This window comes from Mus pahari, chromosome 6 (assembly GCF_900095145.1).
Source record: "Mus pahari chromosome 6, PAHARI_EIJ_v1.1, whole genome shotgun sequence".
NCBI lineage: Eukaryota > Metazoa > Chordata > Mammalia > Rodentia > Muridae > Mus > Mus pahari.
The window spans coordinates 71,166,313-71,180,756 of NC_034595.1; the positions used below are offsets into that span (position 1 = coordinate 71,166,313).

Here is a 14,444-nt window from a genome sequence, read left to right on the forward strand (position 1 = left end):
GAGAGAGAGAGAGTGTGAGTGTGAACGCGCACGCGCGCATGCTGTGTGCTTTGTCTCTGTGTCCCTTCTCCCTATGAATAGATCACAGTGATGTTGTTGTGGGATTTCTAGCTTATTCAAGACAAACTCTGTAAATAGGCATATAGCTTGAAAGTCAGAAATAACCAAAAGAGGAAGAGGGACAGGCCTCAATTTCCGGAGAATTGACACTGTGCTATTTAGATCTGACGCCGGTCCAGAGAGGCCCTATTGCTTCCATTTTCCAGGTGAGCATACTGAGCCACCGAGGTGTGAAATGATGTATCTGAGGCCACACAGTGACAGTGACAGTGACCTGGGAGCAACTAATTATTCAATGCCAGTGCCTTGGGCCTCCTGCCATGGAAGGCTGCTCACAGCTCTGGGCCTCAGTTTCTTCAGCTGACAGATGTGAATGGAGCCGTTCTGTAGCATCACTTTAAGGACAGCATTAACAGACACTCGGCACCTGTGGGTTTGGTCCTGCCCCTGGTTTCTGCCTCTGCAGACAGGAGATGTTGTGGCTCTGTGGAGGAATAAGCTGCCTGGTAATTTTCTTGCCCAGATTCCCAGTTAGCTGTTTGATGTCGTGAGGCAAGCCGTGTCCCCTTCACCTTTGCATCTCTGAACTCCAGCCAGGGCAGCAGTGTTTTGTGGAAGCCACTCAGCTGGATCAACTTACTTCCCTTTTGGGTGTCCCAGGGGCCTCGGGGAGGGGAAGTGTCCCCTCTACTCTCCCGTGAATGCACGCAGCGCAGGCCTGTGGACCTTCCCATGAGAGGACTGCCTGTAGCCGGCTGGCATGCAGGGAACAGCTCTTTGGGTCTTGGCCCCCAGGGTCACTCCTGCTCCTCAGCCTGCTCCATCATTCCTTCAGGTTTTAGGGTGGCTGTACCCCACCAAGTGCAATTGAAGCCCACCTACCCTTTCCCCCTCACAGGATCTGGAGACCACAAGCCTGTTCTGTCAAAGTGTGGAGCCTGAGGTCTTGTTCCCTCCCTGCCGGTCGCTACTACATGGTGGGATCCATTCGCTCAGGCTGCACGTTCCTCTTTTTCTGTCCTCAGTACCTATCAAAGGGCATCTCCCTCCTGTTTGCCCACTCTCTCCTTAAGTGTTTTCCCCAGCATTTTATGGCACATCAATCCATGGCAGAGGCAGAGGCCGTTGGCCTATCTGGTCATTCTTTCAGGGGAAGAAGGCCACCTCAGTGTTCTGTGGGTCTACTGACATATAAGTGGGAAGCTTTTGTCTAGAGGACTCAGGTAGGGCCTGGGGAGGCTCCCACATCTCTCTAAGTGGCCAGACACACATAACAGCAATGTCAGGCTGTGGTGTGGCCTGCAGGAGCAGGTGAGCACCAGGGAATGGAGGGACATATGCAAGGGAACTGAGCAAGGTGGGTCATGGTCCCGCACATCCATTCTGAAACTGAAGCAGCTGCAATCATCCACACCAGGCTCCTAGAGGATCAGGCATCTGCCATTCCCAAGTAAAGATGAATCATGGAACCCTTACCCTGGCCTCCAGACACTCCATTCATCCTGTGATACCAGGCCCCTGCTCATGACCAATCCCCAGCTACACATGTGCCCCATTACACACAAGTAGAGGCTTCATAGGACAGGGTGAGGCAGGACTCTCAGCTTTTGAGAGCCTCATCATGCTTGGGGGAAGCTTCCCAGTTTTGTCATTTCTGGAGAGCCACCCATGCTCATGTAGGTGCCACAGCATGCTCATTGGCTCACTGGCCTTGGGCAGAGTCCTTTGATCTGTTGGTGCATGTCTCCTATCGCCAGTGGAAAGACATACAATGGGAGGGCTCCTCTCTTTGACTCATGAAGAGGGTACGGCTCAGAGAGGCTAAGAAATTCATCTGAGGCCACACAGCTATAAATGGCTGAAGGCGAGAATGAACCCAGGTCATCCTACTGCCATCAGTGCAGATTCTGGGCTTTCCCTCTCTACTCTCATACCCTGTGGAAAATGAGTTATACCATTATTCCCCTTACTTCTCCCGGGTGCCTGTAGCCTGGCATGATCTGGCTACTGATCTTATCTGTGTGTCCATGTGTCTTGACCCACATGTATCTGTGAGTTAATAAGATTTCCACATCTTGGGCTGGAGAGATGACTCAGTGGTTAAGAGCACTGACTGCTCTTCCAGAGGTCCTGAGTTCAAATCCCAGCAACCACATGGTGGCTCACAACCATCAGTAATGAGATCTGATGCCCTCTTCTGATGTGTCTGAAGACAGCTATAGTGTATTTACATATAATAAATAAATAAATATTTTTTTAAAAAAAGATTTCCACATCTTATTGACCCACAGACCACAGTAGTGGAAATAAAAAGGAAATCAGAAAGATCCATTTCCCAGTTCCCTGACCCTTGCATATCAAATTCAGCTTTCCCACCTACTGTTCCTGTCTGAACATGTCCTCTTCAAAGGGTGGTCGGGGACTCAGCATTACCCTTCATCTTCCCTGAGTGGGGTGTGGAACCCCGAGCAGAGCCCAAGCTGTCTGACCTCACCCACAGCCCCTAGAAACCTTGTGCTGTGGTCCACAGAGGCTGTTCCGTCAGAGCTTTCGGCCACAGGGATGTCAGCCCTAATGCCCAGCAGAATTAGCCCCTATGCCTGCACTGTGATCTCTGACTCCAAACAACAGTCTCTGGTGGCTTCTCATGGAGTCCACAGAGGAGCTGGTCCAGATCCTTCTTGCACTGGCCGCATGCAGCCTTGCAGACAGACCCTTGTTCCCACAACAACCTCTTCCCTGTTCTCTTCATAGAGGTCACATAGCTTATTTCCAGGGTTTTTTTTTTTTTCTTTATTGTGGTGAAATACACCCAAGATTGAATTTACCGTCTTAACCATTTTAAGAGTGCAATCCAGGGATGTTAAATCCAATCTGGTGGCTGCACATCTGCCACCACCACCTGTCTGCATGACGCCCCCTTGTCAAACCACAGATCTAGACCCGTTAACGAGCAACCCTTTGTCTCTATTCCCTGACCTTCACCCCCAGCTCTGGGCCACCCCGCTCCACTGTTTCTACATTTTTGAACCACTTTTAAATTGTGATAGGATGACGTGAGACTGGAGATGGGGCTCAGTAGGTAAAGTGCTCGCCTAGCATACATATGGCTCTGGGTGTCGCCCACCACAATTCCAGCACTCAGGAGGCTGAAGCCAGACAACCAGAAGTTCGTAACTACCCTTGACTACATGGCAAGTTCTAGGCCAGCCTGGGGTACCTGAAATACTCTGTCTCAAATACACACACATGCACACACATGCATACACAGACACACACACACACACACACATGCTGCACACACACACACATATGTAGGCACACGCATATACACACACAAGAATAAATGAATGCAAAACATGCTTATTGTTAAAGGATCGGCCTGGCAAACACCGAAGTGGATGCTCACAGCCAGCTATTGGATGGAACACAGGGTCCCCAATGGAGGAGCTAGAGAAAGTACCCAAGGAGATGAAGGGGGCTGCAACCCTGTAGGTGGAACAACAATATGAACTAACCAGTACCCCCTGAGCTTGTGTCTCTAGCTGCATATGTAGCAGAAGATGGCCTAATCGGCCATCACTGGGAAGAGAGGCCCCTTGGTCTTGCAAACTTTATATGACCCAGCACAAGGGAAGTCCTGGGTCAAGTAGTGGGAGTGGGTGGGTAGGGGAGCAGGGGTGGGGGGGGTATAGGGAACTTTCGGGATAGCATTTGNAATGTAAATAAAGAAAATAATAATAATTAAAAAAAAACAAAAACAAAGGATCAGTGTAGAGATGGCTGGGAAAATGTTTATGTCCCACACCCCACCCAAGCCACAGTCCAGTTCAGGACATGCTGACAGTTATCCATGACCTCCTAGGTTTCCAGCTATGGACATGTGTGCATGTGTGTGTGTGTGTGTGTGTGTGTGTGTGTGTGTGTGTGTGCGTGTGTATGTGTGTGACTTTGTTATTATCCCAGGATGTGCAGAGCCCAGTGGCATCCCTATGGAAGCTCACCTCCTACCCTTGCCTCATTACCTCTCTCAGGGTCATATGGAAAAATAGAGGTAGCAGAGTGTCCTCCATCCCACAGGAAGATCAAGGGAACCTCCGTGAGAAGTGTTGTTGTTCCTACGTGTACACAAAGCCACAAGGAAGGGTTGTAACTGGCAGGGTGTGTCTGCCTTTCACCTAGAGAATGTATTTATCTAATGATGGCTGGCAGGGTGGATTACTCATCGTTCCCATACAGAAGCAATTGATGGGTATGAGGGTGGTTTCCACCACCCTCAGTTGTTCAATGTAGTGCTGACCAACCAACCCTCCACATATGTGTGTTTATGTGTGTGCTTGTGGGTCTTGACTTGTGTGTACTCCTGGGGCTGCAGGGCCACCATGCATTGTGGGAGACATGTCAAGAGGTTCCCCTAACACATACCTTCCAGCTGCATTGACACCTGTCCATTGACTCCGCATCTCCAACAACGAAGGTGACCGTCATTCTTCACTGCCAACCAGTTGAGGGACCAGTGATCTTTAGTGGTAACTACTGAGACCAGCGTTTTTACTGCTTGAATGATGCTCTGTCGGTTTTTTCTCCCCGTTGTATTCCCTGCTTTTACTTATTTTATTGGAGGTACTAGCTACACATTGTGGGTTGTGACCCTTTTTTATGTGCTGCAAAATATCTCAGTGTCTATTTTGTTATCAAGCATTCCATCCTCAAATAAGGAATATTCTGATGAAAGATTGGTTGGTGGAGCAAGTAATGGGAGATTAAACTTTCTTTTCTCCTCTGGGCGTGGTGGCCCGCGCCTTTAATCCCAGCACTCGGGAGGCAGAGGCAGGCGGATTTCTGAGTTCGAGGCCAGCCTGGTCTACAAAGTGAGTTCCAGGACAGCCAGAGCTACATAGAGAAACCCTGTCTGGAAAAGCCCCCCCCCCAAAAAAAAATTGAACTTTCTTTTCTCTAGAATTATAGGATTTAAGCCTCAGGAATTTAAAAATCTGCAAATATTTTTATAATTTGCTATTTTCTTTTTTTTTTTAATCTGTGTTTGGGGGTCTTCTGTTGTATGGTTACTTAATTTTTTGGATAGTCAAATGTATGGACCTTGAAAGAACGCTGAAGTCCAACTCGGGCTTTGAAAGCTACTTTGCAATAGCATTACAAAAATATTCCAGCAGCCTTGGCATTTTCACCGGTTTGCTTCTGTGTCCTGTCTATTTTCATGGGATTTCAGATAGGGCCTCACTGTGTAGGCCAGGATGGCCTCAAACTTAGGCTTTTCCTGCTTCCGCCTCCCCAGTGCTCAGGTTACAGGCACATGCTGCCATGCCTGGTATCCCCGTTGGTTCTGAGTTAACTTAAGTTATCTAGGAAGAGGAGCCTCAGCTGAGAAAATGCCTCCATCAGATTGCCTGTGGGCAAGTCTGGAGTACATTTTCTTGATGAATGAATGAAGTGCGAGGGCCTAGCACACTGGGTGGCGCCATCCCTGGGCAGGCAGTCCTGAGTTGTCTCAGAAAGCAGGCTGAGCTAGCCATGGGGAGGAAGCCAGTAGGCAGTGTTCCCCATGGCTTCTGTGTCAGCTCCTGCCTACAGGCTTCCCTCAGCAATGGTGTGTGACCTGAGAGCTGTAAGATGAAATAAGTCCTTTCCTCCTAGGTTGCTCTTGGCCTTGGTGTTCACCGAAGCACTGGAAAACCGACCCGAGACTCCTGGCTCATTTATACCTTCAACCAGTGTCACCTTCTGGGCATTTGTGGTGCGGGAACCCTGCCTGCTCTCGGGTGCCATTCTGCCGTTTTCCTCCCTCCTGGCTCTCAGCCACCACTCCCCATGTCACTTATGTCATTATCTGTTTGTTCTCCTCATCTGGCTGGATGCTCAGCTCCACATAGGCCAGGCCCCTCTCTGCTTTCTGATGTTTCTATGTTTTTATTTTTATGGTGCTCGCAGTACCCAGAGCAGTGTCTGTCTGACACATCTCGGGCTCTTCCAGGTACCTAGTGATCGAGGGGACACAGGAGCTGTCCCCTTTATTTGAATACTCTGTCCTTTGGCGGTTGGGAATCCCCTCTTCAGCTGCCCTTTCAGCTTCTCCTGTGGTTATTGGTTGGTTCGGTGTTTCTCCTTCTCCTTCCAGTTTTGTATAATGTCATTTCCTAGAATATCGTCAGTTTTCAAATGTATTGTAGACGTAAAAGGCTATATTCCAATTTTCTTACATCTTAAAAAAGTTTGCATGTTTACATCTGTGAAAGTCACCTTTCTCAGCGCTTGTCTGACTTTGCTTTTCGCTCTCTGTCTCATTTGCTAGTGGCGGTCACAGGTGTCCATCCGCGCAGCATCGCACCTGTGACTGCTGCTGGCTGCTTCATGTGCTTACTCTCCTGTGTTTGCTTTGGGCTTTATTCATTTCTTCCCTTTTGGCTTTATTCATTTCTTCCCTTTGGACTATTCGGAGTGATTTTTTTTTTCAGTACAAGAGAATGAACCCAAAGCCTTACGTATCCTAGGCCGGTCCGTATCCTAGGTTCTCAACCTGTGAGCTACAACCCTTTCATGGGGGTGCCTAAGACCATAAGAAAACACAGATATCTATATTAGTCATAACAGTAACAAACTGCAGTTATGAAGAGGCAGTGAAGATAATTGAATGGCTAGTGGGGGGGTCGCCAGAACTGAGGATCTGTATTACTGGGTCACACAGCATTAAGGAGGCTGAGAGCCACTGCCCTAGGCAAACACTCTGGCTCTGAGCCACAGTCCCAACCCCACCCCCACCCCAGAGTCTTTTATTGTGTTTTGAGACAGTGCCCTGCTGAGTTGCCTGTTCTGCTCTCCAACTGGCTATCCCCCTGCCTCATGGCTAGGATTCAGGTGTGTGCTACCACTTCAGCTCTGATCAAATCCTTACTTAACCTGTATCTTCTTGTTCCCTCTCCTCTCGTCACAAAAAGCATTTGAGGCTTGCTTTTCCTCTGAGCGCAGCATTACTTGTGCCCACAACCTTCCGAACAGTAATGCTCTCTCTCTCTCCAGTTCCCTTACAGTTTCAGTCTTGATGTCCCCTTTCTTCAAGTCATTTGGAAAGTGTCTCGGCACCACGTGCGCCTCTGACTTGCTGTTTTGATTTCCATACCCAGACTTCTTCTGGCCACTGCCTGGAGAGCTGCTCTCAGGGTCTTCGATGCTCGCATGCTTTGGAAGTGGAGAGTTGTCTTGCCATATTTGAGCAAAAAGGCATCTTACCTGTGTCTGGGGTCTGTGTAAAGGGAAATGTATAGACTCTGTCCCTGTGACTTCCCTGATCTGCTTCTGTGTCCTGTCCACACTCACAAGTGACACCCAGGACTCACTCTCCCTCCCTATGTAGTCCAACTGGTCTTGAACTCACAATCCCTGCCTCGATCCCCTGGGCTGAGCTCACTGGTGTCCAGGCACCATAATACTCCTGCTTGCCCCACGGTTCTATGATTACACTACCTCATTTGTTTCATTAGGGAAAAGGCCAGGCTCTAGCCTATGCCTTCTTGTGGAAAGCGGCCTCAAGCAAACACAAAATGCCCTACTTTTCTCTGCCCGGCGCTTCTGCTCCATTCTGCAGTGTGACCTGCCAGGACTCTATTAAAGCCTTTGCCTGCTTAACCGTTTTCCCCATTTCTTAGATTTCTCTCATCAGTTTGTCTTATTTCCAAATATATGGCTGGGTTTATATTTTCTTTTACCATCCTGGTCTCTTAACTTAAAATAAGATAATTGAATCTATTTGCATTATTGAATTCATTCATACGCTTGGCTCTCTTGACGTCATTCCCACATCTCTGTTATCCATTTCCCTTCCCAGGTAGCTTTAGTTTTCCTGATTCCTGCCATATTGAATAATCTTTGTTCCTGCTTTCTCTCCCATGCTTGGCAATTAAGAAGTCTGTCTTATTTTTCCTTTAGAAATACCCATAAATCAAACATATGCGTGCATTCATATGAAGAAATCAGTTTCTGATTTCCAGCAGTGTGTCCCCATCCTGGCAGACATTTGTCCCAAAGCCACCACTCACACTCTGCTTGTATTTCTCCGGTTTCCTGTTCTCCCACTTTGTCCTCTCTTGAATGACTTATTCTGATACCTTTTTTGTTTGGTTTTGTTTTGCTGGAGTGATTCCTTGGGTGACTTAAAGAAAAGATTAGGCGGTGGCCTCCGATTTTAGTATTTCTCTCTTTCTATTTGAACCTTGACTGAGCAATGGGTCTCAGGGGTTTTTAAAATCCATTTTTCCCTCAAGCTGCAAAGTCTTTACCCTGTAACGCACTGGCAGTCAGCGTAGGAGATATGAAATCCAGTGTGTGCTGCTCAGTTTTTATTGTCATCTAGACACAACCTCACCTGGGAAGAGGGAACCCCAGCTGAGGAATTTCCCAGGTCAGATGCGCTTGTGTTTATCTGTGAGAGACCATCTTGTTTTGACGTGGGAGGGTCCAGCCCACTATGAGTGGCACCATCCCTAGGTAGGGAGGTCTGGGCTATAGGAGAAATGCTAAGCACAAGACAGCAAGCTAGGAGGTGGTCTTCTGCTCCATGTTTCTGCCTTCAGCTCCCTGCCTTGAGGCCATGCCCTGGCTTTCCTCAATGATAAACCATGACCTGAATGTGTAAGATGAAACAAATACTTCCCTCCCCAAGTTGCTTTGGTTCTGAGTGTTTTATTCCAGCAACAGAAAGCAAACCAGGACAAGCATCAGTGTAGGTTCTCAAGATGCGTACAGAGACTTTCAAATGCTAGCCTTTCCAATCTCCTCAAGATGGTGTTCATGGGAGCTGAGGTGCTCCCTGATCTGGGTAGGGAGCACAGCAGCTCCACAGTGCATCTGGAGTATGTGTGAGGTGGGGTGGCTCTGCGGAGGATTGACTCACGATTGTGTAAGAACTGTCACACAACAACCTGTGACTGGCAGAAACAGCAGGCGCAGAGTGCTGGGGCCAGAGGAAGGAACCACAGGAACTTAGTGTGTCAGGTACTGAGAAGAGGATGGATCTTTCCAGAAGCTTCTGTGATGTTGGTCATGCTATCTGCCCCAGAGAGAGCTGCCGGCTGAGGTGCAGGGGGCAGAGGCGTGTGGCCCTGGCATCTAGTGCTTCCCTCCCATCCACATTGGTCCCTTTGGAGACTCAGAGGATGTGTTCCCAGGTTGAACTTGTTTCCTGACTTTCAAGTGGGCCTTTCCTATGCCTGCCTAGAGCAGTTGGTGGGGTGCGATTGGGCTTTCTGTGGTCCCCACTCCTCCGAGTCCTCGGACTTTCTGGCCAGCTGGTGTGACTCAGGATCTCTTCCAATTTGTAGGCTCTTTAAAAAAAAAATTTAGAACATTTAATACAGTAATTTAGTGAAAATTATCCAGTAAATTAAGTTGTCTTATTTTTTCTTTTCTTTTCTTTTCCCAATTTTTATTAGGTATTTACTTCATTTACATTTTAAATGCTATCCCCAAAGTCCCCTATACCCTCCCCTCTCCCCCCACTCACCTACCCACCCACTCCCCCTTCTTGGCCCTGGTGTTCCCCTGTACTGGGGCATATAAAGTTTGCAAGACCAAGGGGCCTCTCTTCCCAATGATGGCTGACTAGGCCATCTTCTGCTACATATGCAGCTAGAGACACGAGCTCNGGNGGTACTGGTTAGTTCATATTGTTGTNCNACCTANAGGGTTGCAGCCCCCTTCANNTCCTTGGGTACTTTCTCTAGCTCCTCCATTGGGGGCCCTGTGTTCCATCCAATAGCTGACTGTGAGCATCCACTACTGTGTTTGCCAGGCACTGGCATGGCCTCACAAGAGACCGCTATATCAGGGTCCTTTCAGCAAAAACTTGCTGGCGTACGCAATATTGTCTGCATTTGGTGGCATTCGCGGGGAGAAGAGGCAGATCTTTGAGCCCTCTCTGTCATCTAGAAACTTGAGCCTTGGGGATGGCATTCTCAGGTGACTAGTATACAGATGTAGCTGGAAGCTACAGAGGAGGACTGTGACGGGATGATGAAGCAGGTCTCTGTGCTTCAGCGCATCCTAGGTCCTCCACAAGCCACACCCCCTCATAAATCAAAAGCGTCTCATGACCCCAGTCCACGGCTGGCTCAAGTCCTGCTTCCTCCTCTAGCAAACCTCTATTCCTGCTGACTCCTGCTTCAGTCACGACTCCTCCGCGTGCAGTTTCTTGATGGTCCCCATTCAGGAGGTTCAAGGGCTGGGCTTGAAACACCCCCACATCCAGACACCATCTGAATCGACTCCACTGTGGTTCCTCTGAAAACAAGGACCAAATCTTGTCCACCTTGGCAACTGCCGGCCAGCTGGACCCATGAAATGAATGAACGACCATGTTGGGTTCTAAAAAAGAATTGTCACGCATTGCTGTGGGGGAGATTCCTGCTAGGGGTTGCATGTGATTCAGAGGAAACCTGTCTGAATGTCACACCATCTGGAAGGACCCTCAGCTCCTGGTGTCTGCACAGAGGACACTTGCTTATCTCAAGAGAATTGTAGCAAGTGGGTGTTGGGTCTTGTGGGCGGTGGACCTCATGTCCAGTGTGGTGGGAATTTGCTGAGTGGGAGGAGCATCTGACCAGGTAGACATACTGTGGGGGAGGGGTGTGAGTTCTGAAACAGTCTGAGGAGGGCTTGGAGGTGGGGCCTGGCCTGTGGGTGCTCTGGGGTCTTGGTGGGAGGTATCAGGTACCTATATATATATATATATATATATATATATATATATATATATATATATTTAATACTTGCAGTGAACTGGGAGATCAGACTTAGAGTTGATGGGACATGCCAAAGCTGTGCAATGTCTAGATGGCTCCACTGGCAGACTCAAATAAATTACCACAGGAAGCTACAGAGCCAGTCCTCTCTACCATGCCACTCTGTGGAGTTGAACAGCAGCAGGTGTGGTGGGAGGGGATGTTGAAGACCTCAGGTAACCTCTGTGTTCTGTAGCAATCAGCTGTGTGGCGTGGTTGCCAAGGACTTAAGTTCTCACAAAGCAAGGTGCCGAGAACAAGCAGGAGGGCAGTGCCACAGGTCTATGTGCAGGTTACCCCACAGTACTATGCTCCGCTCTGGGACAGAGTCCGGGGCAATTATGTGGGTTGTGCCACGTGCCGGGCATTGTTCTCAGCACTTCGTGCACGGTGACTCACCAAAGCTCCGAAAGCCCTCACCATTCTCAGCCTCCCTTTCACACACAGCGACTTCACACACCACGGAGGTCACAAAGAGAAGGATGTGGACCCGAACCTAGGGTATCAGAGCCTTAGAGACTGCATTCTCACACCACGCCATCAGAAGCAGACAAACAGGAGGTTCCAAAGAGCGTGGTGGCATGCCTACGACGCTATGCTGCACACAGCTAAACGACTCGGGTTTTCTAGTTTAAGAAATGCTTTCCTCTGAGCTTCCTGGTTTGAGCCTTATGACAGCCTGCTGCCCTGGTGCCTGAGCGCACCGCTTGCTCATCCATCCATCTGTTCAGGAATTTCTGGAGCTCCTGTTCTGCCCTAGGCTTCCCTTGGCTCGAAGAGTGTTTTGTTTAGTAACTCGAAAACCACAATGCACTCCTGTGCCCCTACACTGTTCCAAGCATGTTAGTTTTCTCTTGGGTTAGCAGACCCCTCAGGTTTAGTGATTGTACGCCATACCCATGGGTCAGCTTGCTTCTATAGATCCCTAGACTATAACCATGTCCTCACCACGAAGGCACCCAGTCAGGTCTGCAGTTTGCTTAGGCTGGCATTGGGGGTGGGTACACTGAGGATCACCCCTGCTCTGTGGAGTGTTATACCTTTCCAGTCTCATTCTTGGGTTGATGTAACCTGATTCCCCGTGGTTGGGGGGGCTGAAGGTCTGTTTCCTTGCTGGTTTTCAGATGGGAGGTCCTTCTGAGTTGTTAGCAGCTGCCTCTGGGTCCTTCCCTCCCACATCGCCCTTCCACCTTCAGGCCAGCAAGGGTTCATAGAGTCCGACTGATGCCAGTCCCTCTAGCTTGCTCATCTAGAACCAAACAGGAAACTCTACGTCTAAAGTAGACTTCCCTGGTTCCTGTTCAAGGTCAAGGATGCCCTGACACAGACCCTAGTCACCTGTCATCGTCCAAAGACTGCACTCCAGGTATCTGGAAACCTTGAGGTCCACCAGGAGCCCTGCCCACCCGCCTGGTAAAAGGGATGACACTCAGGGAAGTTCAGCATAGGACAAAGGAATGTACCGTGTGTCACCCCAGAGCCACTGCATCCCACTATCTCCCTGAGGGGACAAGGGACAGAGATGCACCTCGGAGAGAGTTCAGGGCTTGGGACTCCTGGGATAAAGCAGGGATTGTTCTGAACCTAAAATTGATCTAGAAAACTCCCTGACCATGGCTTCTATCTTCTCCACTCATGTAGGATCAGAGGCACAAACCAAGCTGCCTCGAAGTAGCTCATGGAAGACTCTGGAGAGCCACTGGCCAGGCACGCTACCCCTTCCTCAGGGAGGAGCAGTGTGTGAGCAGAGGCTTCGCAGCCGGAGTGGACATGAACGCTGGCTTCCAGAGAGAGCAGCGCTTCAGTTTTGGTCATCGGAAGTGGTGCCTGCAGCGCAGGTAAGAGGCTCCAGTCTGGTTTGCCGACTGCCATTTTAGCTGGCTGTGTTCTTCTCGTAAGAACTTCTGTCTGGAGAGTGGCCATCACCTGTCCTTGCCTTCCCTGACCTCTGCCAGAGCTGGTCTAGAATTCCCTGGTGCCTTGGTTAGGGACTCCAGCCTTCACCTGTCTTCTCCCTTGTCCCTCACACTGGTCGCTCAGACTCTACCTCACCTCTGCTAAAGGACACAGCAATGTCTCACGGGGACCCAGGCCTCTGATATATTAACCTGTTATATATTATATATTATATGTTACATATTATATGTTATATATTATATATTAACCAGGCGTGTCCTCCCCTGCCCCATCCTAAGTCACCTCCACACCATGCCCTGTCATAAAGCCCCTGCCTGGAGGCATGGAAGGGTGTCAGATCTGGCCTCTCATGATTACCTGGAGAGTTCCAAATTCTAGGGCGAGTGAGGTCTCTGGGCTCCTGTATATGTTTGCATGTGTATCTCCATCTTGGGCGTTAGGAGTGGGTACGTAGGCTATGACATGGGTGGGGACGTGGCATTGGAAGCTCTTTGGGTAAGGGTTAAATCCTAGGGTGTTTTGTCTGCTACAAAATATGTCGTTATCATCATCATCCAAGGAGCTGACAGGGCTGAAGGAGAGAGCCCCTGGTTTCACAAAGGAAGGAAGGAAACATGGATTCCCCAGAATACCTGTGTCATCTGCTTAAGCACGAGGGACATGAGGCTCTTCACTGGAGTCCTCCCCTGAGACAGCATCACACTCTGTTAGCCAGGGCTAGCCTTGAACTCACAATCCTTCTGCCTCCATACTGAGATTTACAAGTATACACCCTCGGGCCCACTATGTTTGGACTCTGGGGTGGGTCCTGGGAGCTGCCTTCTGGGGGTTCTAGGGATTCTCTGCCTGTCTTATATTTCCATTTATGGGTTCAGCTATGATGTAGAAGACGTGAAAACCCTATGATTTACCACCAGGCCTGCTCGTCCCCTCTGCTTAGAGCAGGCATTTTCTCATTGTGCAGAGCCAGGGCCGGGGAAGTAAGCCACCTCATGGGCAGCATTGCTGCAGCTCACGGATGGGGGTGGATAGGCTTTGATTTCAGCCAGTAGCTCCTCAGCATGCCCAGCCCAGCATGCCTGCCCTGACCAGAATCGTCCTGTGGAGATAGAAGAATCCCCTAGGCCCGAGAAGAATTAACTACCTGAGCCTCACTTTGATGGAGGATGTTTACAGTGGTATTGAACCTGGGGCTATCCCTGAGTTCAAATCCCAGCACTAACAGTTACTGGTGTTAGTAGATTTTTTTTTTATGGTTTTGGAAACATGTTATAGCTCTCTCTCTCTCTCTCTCTTGCCTCAGTTTCTTCTCTTGCAACACAGGAGAAGGTGGTACCTGCCTCCCAGGGGCACCACGCACATACAGAGGAGGCCTTATTAAAACACGGACCACCCACCTGGAAGTCCTTCCTATCATCCACCACTGTGCAGGCAACTCAGCCACCACTCACCCTGTGACAGGTCTGCTATGCTGTACCACCTGGTACTGGCACAGGACCCTAAAGTGAAGGGACTGGTCCTCTCTATACACAAGGTCTGGTACTTCATAGATGAGTTTAAGTCCTGAAAGGAAAAAGAGAAAAATCCTAGTGAGGCTGGCCTTGTTTCTCCTTTAAAACATGGATGGATGGACACCAAGCACAGAGAGGTTCAGTCATTTAAAGATTGTCACACAGC

The 14,444-nt window shown here is 49.3% G+C and overlaps 1 protein-coding gene across 3 annotated transcripts in view; it reads left to right on the forward strand.

Annotated features, from left to right (window-relative positions):
- The window catches only part of Hivep3 (human immunodeficiency virus type I enhancer binding protein 3), a 396,986-nt gene that overhangs the window by 316,267 nt on the left and 66,275 nt on the right, over positions 1–14,444 (forward strand). For 2 of the 3 annotated variants that reach the window (XM_029539622.1, XM_021200432.2), the window contains one exon: positions 12,492–12,688. The gene's annotated coding sequence lies outside the window, so the exon portion shown is untranslated. The remainder of the gene's footprint in view (positions 1–12,491; positions 12,689–14,444) is intronic. The other variant, XM_029539623.1, reaches the window with a different exon arrangement.